This window comes from Falco peregrinus, chromosome 8, assembly GCF_023634155.1.
Source record: "Falco peregrinus isolate bFalPer1 chromosome 8, bFalPer1.pri, whole genome shotgun sequence".
Taxonomy (NCBI): Eukaryota; Metazoa; Chordata; class Aves; order Falconiformes; family Falconidae; genus Falco; species Falco peregrinus.
Genome location: NC_073728.1, coordinates 15,351,066 through 15,363,204, shown reverse-complemented (window position 1 = coordinate 15,363,204; position 12,139 = coordinate 15,351,066). Strand labels below are relative to the sequence as shown.

The following is a 12,139-nucleotide window of genomic DNA, read 5'->3' as shown; positions in this document are numbered from 1 at the left end:
AATTCGTCCTGTGTGGTAACTGGCTTTCCTAACAGAAGCCTGCTTTCCAGCAGCTTGTCCTGTATGTATTTCTTGACTGACTGTGGATATTTCTTCCTCTCCTTGGTAAATAGCCATCTTTTTTCATAGTCCTCCAACACTCGTGTCTCCTGTCATGCCTTTAGCAGTGATTTTTGCAGGTTAGTTAGCTGTAGTTTAGTTACGTACACGCTTTCTAATCTATTTTAAACTTCTATCTTGTGGATTACAAGAATAAATTAGCAGTTGGTGCCCAATGTAACTGTATATGAGTTTTCGTATTCCTGTGTCGTCTGTCCTTTTATTTGTTTTCCCTTCAAGCTAACCAACCTTATTTTTTCAATCCTTTAAAATGGAAGCTTCCCAGTGAAGTAACTTCCATTACCCAGAGTTCTTTTTATTTCACTGGTATTCCTTTCAAGTAAGGATGACCAGAAGCGAGCGCAACAGTGCAGATGCAGATGTGCCCTTGCAGTGTTCTCTGTATTCCTTCTGTCCTGTTCCTTTTCAAACCCACTGCATCCTCGGCATGTCCCCTAGGTGTGTGTAATGCTCACCTCTGCACTCTGTGTTTTTGTGGTGGTGGTTTTTTTTAAAAAAAAAAAGGTAGGTCTGTCTGAATCAGGTCATGAATTTCACTTCTTCCCAAAATCTCCATTTAGCTTGCTAGAAACATGACTCTCCAGCTCTTACGACAGGTTTGAGTATTTAGCTGGCTGGGACTCGCCATTTAGGAAGTCATCCAAACATTCAATAAGCTTTTCAAGATCGGTGTGAAGAGTGTCATTTCTTTCGGTGCTTAAGAAGATTATGCTGGAAGTGAGAGGGCATGCACTTCAGCGGGGTGGTGTGTGCTTCCTGACCTGAACACTCGCACTGCCGCACAGCCACCGTGCCACTGCTGCGGCTCCAGAGGGTTTCCACCCTGGCAGGAGCAGAGCTTTGGAACAGCACACCTTCGGGTGTGCCTCGGTCCAGCAAGTGGCTGCTGCATTTTATACTTAGGTTTTGTAAGTTTCGCGGTTTCACATTACTGCAGTAATTAAGCGCTGGCAGTCACAAATGACTAGATTGCTACAGTGAAGTCTAAATCCAGAAGAAGGGGATGCAGTCTCATTGCCAGCCACTAATGGAAATGAGTGATTTCTTTTGTTCTTGTGGCTGACTGCCCAGGAGTATAGAGGAATCCAGGTAAAAACCCACCCATTTGCCAACCTGTTCTCAGTGGAGGATGCATGAATGCTACTGTAATGGGCAGCATTATTAAAGCAAAAAAAAAAAAGAGAAAGAAATAGGAAGGTAAAAAATACAGAGGGTAGTATTTCGTCAGAGAGCAGCTTTCTTCCCCCCAGCATTCTAGTACTGGTTCATGGTTTCCTGCCCTTGGGTTTATTCCCCTCCTTGTCTTGTCCTGTCCTCATCTTGCTCCAACCACTGAGCTGCATTTGGTATGGATGTGGGATATAATGGTCTGCACACTTAGCCATGTAAAGTCCAGTTTAGTAAGAGATACTCAGAGGCTTCAGGTGAGGGTTGTAGATGCTGGGAAACAGATTCTTACTGCAACATTGTGTTGAGTCCAGGAGGATACAGCCTTTGCCTGCTGCTCTGGTGTGGCACACACAAGGAAAAGTGCTTGGAGTGCAGCCAGGTTTACTGTATGAGGAGGGAGGAGGGAATCTGTACTATATCGAGAGTAGCTGGGACCTACGCAGTGAAACTGTTCTGCTTACCTGGAAGCCAGCAGGAGTCATGCCAGTGTGTGTGGGCATGGATAAATTGCATAAGAGAGCTTTGGTTTTCCTCCCCACTGGAAAAGAAGGAGGAATAATCACATGCCAGATAGCTTTATGACTGTCTGGTGCCTGTAAGGCAGTACCCTGTTCCTGTGTAAAGGCACACATCCTTCATGAAGTCGTCGGATTGCCAGCAGCATCCAAACATATCTGCTGCTGAGTTGTAAAAGTAAGTTTTGAAATGTCATTGCTGCTTTGCCCTTTTGTTTTGTATTTTTCTGTCTTTGTCTGAAGCTGCTAATTTAAGCCTAGATATTATGGGCCAAATTAATTTTTGTATTTGGCCTATTTGAATACAAATTCAAATATGTATTTGAAGAATTTAGCTATGTCAAATGTGCTTGCCTTTCCAGTAGATGCAGCAGGAAATCCAGTGCCCCAGTCTCACTGAGCTCATTGACACCCTTTTTGCCTTTGAGTGGAGGATCTGCTCCTGTGTAAGGTTACATTTTTAATTAAAAGCTGGAAATGGGAAGCAGCAGCCTTTGGAGGAAAGCTTTGTATGTGACTGCCTTAATGACTGGCCAGCTGAGTTCCGTAGTTAAGTTCCTAGGTAAAATAATGCCAATCTGTAGACTTGGTTTGGAAACGTCTACAGAGGCAAACATCTGAATTAGATGATAAGTGGCTGTGGCAGGAGAGTGGCAGGTCTTCATCTCACACTACATTGTGCTGTTCTGTCTGCAGAAAGGCAGCAAAGTGGGAAAGACAGAATGGAAGGCTTTGCAAGAGAGATACAGTTCTTTGCACTCAATACTTACATGTTGCCCTGGGGCTACGGCTAAGTAGTGCTGAGTAGTAGTATTAAGCAATGTTAAATCTTCCTGCTTAGGAGAATGGCTTGATTCTTAAACCTCTTAGCCTCTTCTTTTGGGAAGAGCAGCAAGGCAAGGGTGTGAGAGCCAGAAAAACATTTGTATTTTTCAAACAATTTTTAATGCCTGCTTTTTTGGTGTAATCCAGAATATTTTCCTGATGAAACTATGGAATAGATATGAAGCTGCAGCTGCTGTGTTTGTTCATAGTTTTATTTTTGAGCTTGCTCTTGTGTAAGTCTGTCTTAATGTAAATCACAGTCTTGCCAATGGCAGCCTTGTTTGGAGAAATCTCGTGTTCAAGGACACGTTCTTTTCTGTATTGATGGAAAAGCTGGCTGTGACCAAAAGCAGACTGTCAGACACTGAGACAGGACACTGGTGACATGATGAGCGTAGATTAGGAAGCTCAGCCATCTTCCTGGTAAGAAATGCTGATTCCAAAGGAAAGCTAATATCCAGACTTTCTCTGGAATCCTCATGTAACTGAAAAACGTGTGTTTTTGTTGAGAAAAGGGGTGGGGCTGGAAAGGCAGGAAGAGTCTTAGGAAATAACTGCTAGCATGGAAAAATGAGTTCAGGCTGTGTAGTTGTGTGGAGCTGTATTGCTGTGGCTGGGAGGAGACCGCTGAGCAAGCTGGTAAGTGGCTCACAGGAATATCTGTCTTAAATGTAACATGCATCTTAAAACTGGGAAACTTGCAAAGGTATTAAGGAACTAGCCTTGCAGTACAGCGGCAGCATGTAGTCTTGCCGTGCCGGAAGCTTCTCTTCAGGTTGACCGTGCAACTTGCACCTCTTAAGGCAGTAGCTAGAAGCAGCACATACTCCACTTCTGGGTAGGAAGCCAGAAAGGACAGTTTTGATCACCTTGCCTGAGCCCTCCAGGACCTTCTACAGTTTTGCGTCAAACTGAATTCCAATTTTGATCTGTCACATTACTTTTATAAATGTATTTACAAAAAGCATCTAACCTCAAATTTAAATGTCACATTGTGGAGAATTCATTACATTCTTCAAAAGTTAATTATTTTACTGTTTAAAAAGATTATGCCTTTTTTATTTTTTTCTTAAGTCTGAAATTACCCAGTTTCAGTTTCTAGATACCCTGGTAAATATTTTTTCTGCTAGATTTAAGAGCCAAGCCCGCAAAAAGCTTCCCTTTCAGTATTTCTATGCAGTGATCATTTATGTTATCTTTTAGCCTCCCTTTCAATAAATTAGCGCTTAGATCTTACACTATAGAGCATGAAACAGCATTGACTCAAGGGACCAGAGTCCCCATACAGTCAATTTATGAGGTAGCCTCTAGAGTCGAGTCAAAAACATTTCCAACTCTTTGGATCAAAAGCAAAGTTTCTGTAACTCCTGTGTCATGAAGAGATAAGATTCCTCAAACAGAGGGAATGGATTACTTGGCAAGTTTCATTAGTTTTTTCTTGCACTTGAGTGTTCCTGCCTTTATTTTACTACCCAAGTTTATTTCAAAATGCAGGATTTCTGTAATTTAGTCGAATCCCAAAAACATCATCAGAAAGTGACTTAGCACAAATGACAAGAAAAAGTTGCCTGTTAAATAAGTCATCATTACCATTGTCTAGCAGAATCTGAAATTAATATACTGATATAACTTAAATATATATAGTGTGTGTTTTCCTAGTTAACAAAAAGAAATCACAATTTTAGTGCAGATTATAATTAGCTGTAAATCACCTTGTCAGAGCAGTCCCAGCCTATGGGAATTGACTAACCAAGGATCACAGATGAAAAAGCAAGGTTTGAAATCAATTATTTAAATCAAAATTCCCTGCTTGTTGGGTTAAAACACTTTTTATTTTCTTTAAATCACTTTGGTTTAACTTACTCCATCCCATGTTGAAAAAATCTGTCCCTCTTCTCATTTTGTATACTTCGTTTACCTTCTTCCTTGACATTCCACAGTACTTTATGCAGCATTGACGCAGCAGTGCAGTCGTGATTATAGCCATCAGCTGAGGGATGTGATGTTCGGGTTGTTTTTTTGATGTTGGCCCATCTGCACTGACCAAGTGCCATGCAGTGGCACAGTGGTTCATAGTAATAGTGTTGCTCTGTCCCATAATACTGCTGCTGTTCTGCCAAGTTGTGTTCCAGGGACCTTCTTAGCGCTCAGAAACTTCTTAGCCATAGTCTGCCTCTCAGTTTTCCACGGTTCCTCTCTTTGGTGGACTTCATTACATGGCTCTACTGAATTTGTGTTTGGGGGTTTTTTAGCTCAAAATTATGCTTTATGGCAGGCAGGGGGTGGCAATGCTGATGCAGACTGCAGGTGTCACAGGGAATGCCATTGCTGCCTTGTAGCACTGTTTAAATTGGAGCATCATTCGCCTGGTTAAAAAAAGCGTCTGCAGATATATTTTTATAAAGGGGGGGGGGAGTTTGCCAAAACTTTAGTGGCAGTGAAATTATTTATCAGCCCAGTACAGAATCACCAAAGTTATGGTCTGTCAGTGAAACCGCTTTGCTGGACGTATGCAGTTACAAAGCAAATCTAATAACTTTTGATGCATAAAGTAATACACAATATTTTTAGTAATGCCCAGATTTTCCCTTCAAAGTGGTAGAAAACAGTGACGGGCAGGATGATGGGAAAATATTCTGTATTTCCAGGTAGCTGGAAAAAGTCTGTATCTCCGCCAATTCTCATATTGATTAAAATTAAAAGAGGGTCAAGAGAAAGATTTGAGAACTAATTGTGAGTGGACTTTTTTAATTTTTCAAAACTAACCATTATTTTTTTAATATTCCCCTGACATAACTGCAAAGGTAAGAAGACTTGATAATTTGGAGTCTTACATAGGATTAGAGCTAAGTAGCGCACAAACACGAGTGGCCCACCTAAATTCATCATCCTAGTCATGTGAAATGTAAGTAATATTCAAACAATGTGTTCTACAGTATACTTGATTATTAACTTTCTCTTCTGTTTTAATCATCTAAAGTAGTATCAGTAACTCAGGAATATTTTTTAAATATTATTTTTATCTTGACAGCTGTACTTTCATTGAAAATGCAGCAAAATCTTGTCTGTATATATCTTCCAGGGTGGTGATCTAATTATAAATGAAATGTGTATGGTTTTAGTTGGGTCTTAAGTCCTGGCAGATGAATTTAGAGTCGGGTTTAATGGAAATATTGGTCCTACTCAAGGACCTCCAAGTTACATTGCAATAAATAGCCAAGGTGAAATACGGCCAAAGAAGGTCATTCTTACATGCTAGAGCACAAGCTTGGGAACCAAGGTGGTGTGTTCATTAAAAAATTAGCCTATATCCGATATCAAACAGTGTAAGATTTGCTTAACTAACTTCACTTAACTCTGCAAGATAATAAAACTGAGTGCTGTGGAAACTGCCCAGCGTCTCTGAGATGTCAGGGAGGTCATTGTATTTCAAGGAGGACAGCATCCAAATCCATAGCAGGACACCAGATTTGTGATACATACGTGCAGCAGAAAGCTGGAAGTGCCTTGTTGCAACTTGTTCTGTTTTATCTCAGTTTCAGTTCCTCTGCTGCAGTGTGCCATGGTATTAATATCACCTCAGTGTTGTATGTGAAGTCTGAAGGCTTTTTTTGTGTATGTTGTTGAAATACATTTGTCCAGTAACGTGCAGAGTTTATAAATAACTTGTGTGTACCTTCTACAGGGAGTCTTGGGCATTAAAAGCAGAGCAGGTGGGAAAGGATCAGTGTACTGTAGAAGTTTTAAAACATGGTCTTGTGTCTTTCTCTTAAGACTTGCTGAAAGGAGGAAAGAAAATTTTTAACAGGATCACAATTACAGAAATCTCTATAGTGAATTCAAAAGGAAGGAGATTTGGTTGTAAAACATACCTCCAGCTTTCTAATAAAGTAGAAATATCACTTGAAATGAGCGGGATGCCTCTATCCAAACCAAATTAAGTCTTAATACTGAAAAGGTATACTTTAGAAAGTCAGAAAGGTCGAGGTTCATGACATCAAATCATGGATTGCAGCTGGCAGGCTACCTCTATAATTTCCATGGGAATAACTAAAGAAATTTGACCAAAGAAAACGTCTGCAACAAGTAGGACATAGCTTGAAAAGAACACTAAAAGCCAGATGTCCCAGAAGAATACTTTGGAAATGTAGGAGGTAGCAGACAGGGGTGGGTTTTGTCAATTTTTTTAATAAGTCAGTCAACTCCTCACAGCAAAAAACCCAGTTAATACAATGTGGAATAGTTTAAAAGCTAATTAATATTTTGAAACTGAACAGCCAGCTTTTTGCAAGGAGGTACTAGCTGGAGTAAATAAAAATACATTCAAGTGTCACATTTACAAAAAACATGGATCTGGTATGGATTTTAGTGTATAACCAGGCATAAGGACCTCCCACTCAAACAAAGGGCACCAAGTTCAGCTTAAAAATACAGGAGGTGGAGGAAAATATTGCCTTTGAATAAAAAGGCTTGAATTAATATTATAAAATTTAATGAAGGCATGGAGACATTGCCTCGGAAAAAAAACTGTATTAACTATGCCTCCAGTGAGTAAAAGAACAAAACAACTGTTAGGGAACAAAATATTAATGATAGAAAGAAGTGTCAGTACAAAATGGTTAGGTTGAGAAGAAGGATCTGTGGAAAAAAGATAAGTGAATGCAAATTAAAAAGAAGATCATCAAATTAAAAAAAAAAAAAAGCATATATCCCATCCAGTGCATCAACAGAGTGATGTGCTGAGTGAAACCTGGGGAATAAGATTTGTGCTACAAAATGCAAATCTATCCATTGCATTGTTGAGATGGATATTGAAATCACTCAGGAGACCAACAGGCTGGGAAGCTCAGCTGGCTGCTTTATAGGTACAGATATTTGGAATAAAAACGTTGCTGCTTCTGTTGTGTTATAATTCAGAAAAAGTGTGGACTCTAGGCTACAAAAATGTGGAAATAAGTTTTTTATTCTGTGAGACAGTGCATTGTAAAATAAGACAACTGCACTGCAGTTCTTGGCTTTGTCTTTCCCTTGATGAATAGGTCTGGAGGTGCGGCTGAAAGGTGGTTGTCAGCAAACATGCTTTAAAAACAGCTAACAAAGGAGAAATGTGGGAAGCCAACAGCATCAGGTGTAAATATATGTGATTTTTGAGGATGTTGGAACAGGATTCTTGAGTGAGCTTCCTGCAGCTCTCACAGGGTTGTGCATGAACCTCCTGTGTTCTATCACAGCTCAGCTAGGTTCCTGTAAGCAAGCAGCAGCTTTGCGATGGCACCAGTTGCTCAGAGCCAGGCTGCAGTTAGTTCTGCATAATCCAGCCAAATCCTTTGTCTCCCTCCAATCTTTGCAAAGCAGGCTCATTAAAAAAAAAAAAAAACAAAAACAAAAAAACCCAAAAAAAACCCACACACCACAAACGGGAAAGGTGTTACAAAGAACAAGGAAGTTGTACTGTCATGGTAGCAAGTTTCAAGCTTTTAATGGCAAGCCACTTTCAGTGGGTCATTTATAGGTATTCTTATGTATGTATCTAGAAAAAGGAAAGATTATACTGATGAAGCAGGAAAGTGAATTGTATGTGGACAGTCTTAATTGAATGCTGCAAGATAATGATGGGCTGTGAAATCTCGGGAACTCAAATATAGTTCTGGGTTCTTTTACAGACACATAGGGGACAGAGTCATAAGCACTCAGCGTGCCACCCACTGAGAAATAAGAAACAGGGTGAGGGAGATGTGAGCCATAGAGAAACACAAGAGCAGTGCTTTACGAAGACCTGCAGTTGTTTGTTATCCTTGGTGAAACCCTGCCTTGTGAGAAGAGAGCTTTTATATAAACTGGTGATTAAAGGAAAGAGGTATCTAATTTGGGATTAAGAGAATCACTGAAGAATTTAATAGTAAAATCAGTTGCTAGAGCAGCTGTTTCAACACAGGTCATACAATTGGCAGCCAAACTGCTTCCATTTCGCAAGTAGGTGACATTTAATTTCTCTGCACAGAAGCCTTTTAAACACATATCAAGAGAATATTCTAAATTCTAGAGATTTTTGTCCAACTTTCTTTGCCCATATATTCACCTAAGGCTTTTATGTTGCTTTTCAACTGATACTTTAGAAAGTCATGCTTTGGGTATATTGTTACAGATTGACTAACACTTTATTCTGCAAGAAATATTGTAGAAGCTAGTGTAAGCCTGACCAATAATCCATGGACATATTCATACCAGTTGCAGTCAGCAGTCAATTTAGACTGAGATGTGATCACTGTTAGAGCATATTCCTTCATTTCTTTGCTGTATGGGTCAGTCTGGTAGTAATTTGGTAAACTCTGATGAGGTTATTTGTTTTTTCCCCAGGAACTCTGTCCACCAATGTTAGCAGTCTCTGTCTGTATTTTGGAGATCCTAGAAAAAGGAATATATCTTTGCCTGCTTTGTATGTTCTTCTCCACCCCATTCCATCTTACCACAGATACAAGTGAAGTAAAAGTAGGACTTAAAAATTAATGTAATTCAAGGTTGTTGAAGAATTACAAATATTCAGATCACTAGTGGTTACGGACCAGTAACTTTGTTAAGAGGAAGCATGGAGCTAAAACTCCTGTTGTACTCTGTTAAAGAAAATTAATTCCTGCTTTCTTAAGCATCTTTACCCTCATCTCCAGGCTTGGAAAAGATGGCATTGTTCTAGCGTTTAATAGTTATGTAAATTAGCACTAATTTTGTCACTTAGCACCTGTACAAATTTTCTACGAGAACAGCTCTTTAAAATTTGGTATAAACAAAGCACAAGATGCACAGTGATACTGTTCTTTTGTCGATAATTATTTGGGAAAATCTGCATAAGCTATTGTCATGGATATGCCAGAAACACACTAGCAAAACTTTGTAGGTATGTGATACAGGCCATTAGTCAGACTTTCAGCAAGCTTTATTTAAGAAATATATTAAATACCATAATGCATATGCTAAAAACTTAACCACATCTTTATAGTAATGGTAGTGTCTTTGCTGTACTCAAAAACTTTGTCTGCCAAACATAACTTAATCTGGCTATAGAGATGTTGACAGAACTCATACCTTCTGCCTGGTATTGCTGTGGCCTCCACTGCTGCACTCTGTTCCGTGTGGGCCGGTGAGATCCTACAGCTGTTGGAATAAGTATTAGTTTAAAGAGTTATTCTGCTTTGATTAACCATTCGATGAGGGGGGAAATGACAGGGGGGAGAGTGCCTAAGGAATCTCTCTCTGCTTCAGGCCTCCTGCCCACCAGGATGCATTTAAATGTTCGAGCAGTGATGAGGTGAGGAGTCATGTAAACTGGAAACTCTTCCTCAAGTCACCGTCTTCTCTCTGTTCACAGAGTAATTGATAGCTCATGTGCTTGCAACAGCTGAAAAAACAGCAGAACATGGAAACACATCCACTGTATAACATACATGGGAAGCAAGAGGAGGAGAGTGTTAACTCTAATAGAAAGTGAATTATCTGACATTTTTGTTCCACTCCAGGTGTAATTCAGCAAGGAGATTGGATCTGTGCATTAGACAGTCTGAGACAGCACCTTGGAAATTGGCAGCCAGTTCCAGGCAGAGAGGGCAGTAAATGTGTGAATAAAACCCAGCCCAGGTTACCAAGTAAAATCCCGAGCCAGTGGAGGTGCTCAGATGTTGAGTAGCTGGCACTTTTCTTCATTTAGAGAAGAAAAATTGCCTTTGTTTTCCAGGTGAAGTACTTTGAGAGTAGTCTGTTGTAGATCATGACAAAACCTGGCAAACAAAACCAATCTCGGCAGGCTTTCACAGTTGAAAATCCATGTGAATGGCTTTTTGCTTGGATCTAGTGTTAGTGTGCTGTTGTACATACCCATGTGTCACCAGGTTTTGGTTCCTCATTTAGCATTTTTGTTGTGAATTTTGGCTCGGTCTAAGATGTTATGCTTTAAAGAAAAGGAATATTTGTTTACTGAAAACTGAGATGTCTTCAGTATAAAAAGAATGTATTTTTAGAAGTATGGTATGGTCACAGTTTTTCCCTTTGTTTTGCTTTCTTGAAGAGGTAATAGATACGCTTTTGAACTGAAATCAACCATCCAAAACAATAGCTGGGACAAAACGAGTCGAAGAAAGGACATACTAGCAGTCTTTCCAAAGATCCTCAAACAGCAAACACACTTTATAACTATATGTAAAGCAATTAAAGATTTCCAAAATCAGTTAAAAGCTTTAAGGATTCCAGCAGCTGTGCTCAGAAATCCTGTGTGGCTTTGCTGCGCATACTGTTTCTTACAGGCAGACTCGACTTCTGGTAGTCCTCTGATTAGCTTTGATGGGGTCTCTGAAGGCATCTGAGTTTCTCACTGCCTAGGGAATTAGGCTGAATTTAGGCTGCCTGAATACACCCATGCTGGTTTTGAGCATTTTCTGTAAGGATACCGTGTGGTATGCGGCAGCCCCCTCTGGAATGGCAAGTGGAAGCAGCTCAGCGGAACAGGCTGCGCTGCGGTACTGACTGCACCACGCTCTATGGCAGAAAGCAAAGAGCAGATCTGTTTGAGATGAAAGGAAGTTTTTTTTTTTTAAAAAAAAAAAAAAAGCCAACAACAAAAAAAACCACAAATTCAATTAGTGAGTTGAAATTGAGTTGGGGTTTACAGCTTGAATTTTTAGGCCCAGATCCATCAGAGCACTTAAGCACCTGCTTTACCTTGAATACATTTTGTTTTTCAATAGCAATCATTTGCCTCGCTATCAGAGGCCTCCAGGAAACCTGGACTTAAACGTGCATTGTAAAACGTAGGGGAAGGATGGCAGACAGTCAGTGGTACTTAAGAGAAATTTTACTTTTTCACTACCTGCACTTTCTGTGGCTTAAATAATGCCTCCTTAATGTTGCCGTAATGCAATGCTTTTTGCTAAATACCCTGTAAATAATATCAAGAAAGATTATTTAATGAATAATCTGACTTTTTCTTTGAAGAGACTTGTTACTGATCTTAACCTGGAATCTCTTTAGTATTATTGAGGGGAATAGCAACCTTAATGTCATTTTGGTTTTGATTTCTTTGTGTGAAGGGCTGAAAGCTCTCCCTTCTCTCTCGTCACCAAACATCTGAGGAAAGCTCTGTTATTGAGAGATTACTGCAGTGGTCCTTGGTCTTAGAGAGATTTCATCAGAAACATTTCGTTTTTAATGGACAATGGAAAATGTTCAGCTGTCCATTATTACACTTCTTTGTACACAGTCTAAAAATATAAATGGAAATTATAATTACATCTGTAATTCTGGGTCCCAGCTGAAATCACTTTAATCCCGATGTGAAAAAAAAAATCAATACAGAACCCTTAACCCTGGTCTTTTCCTGCTTAGACATTTCATTTTCAGTTGTACTAGTTTATACCACAAGTTTTGTAAGTTTTTCAAGGGACTTTAGTGTACAGAGACCATTTTGCATCCTCAGATAGTATTGCTGCTTTGTGCTTTGCTGACTTAGAAACTGGAATATTCTT

At 39.6% G+C, this 12,139-nt stretch overlaps 1 protein-coding gene and 1 long non-coding RNA gene across 5 annotated transcripts in view; one reads left to right on the top strand and one right to left on the bottom strand.

The window, feature by feature from the left end:
• The window catches only part of PARD3B (par-3 family cell polarity regulator beta), a 413,399-nt gene that overhangs the window by 383,641 nt on the left and 17,619 nt on the right, over nt 1-12,139 (top strand). The gene's annotated exons all lie outside the window — the stretch shown is intronic.
• Nucleotides 1-12,139, bottom strand: part of LOC129785020 (uncharacterized) — a 30,457-nt gene that overhangs the window by 9,470 nt on the left and 8,848 nt on the right. Inside the window, exon 2 of the long non-coding RNA XR_008748424.1 lies at nt 9,711-9,779. This is a non-coding gene — a long non-coding RNA (uncharacterized LOC129785020). The remainder of the gene's footprint in view (nt 1-9,710; nt 9,780-12,139) is intronic.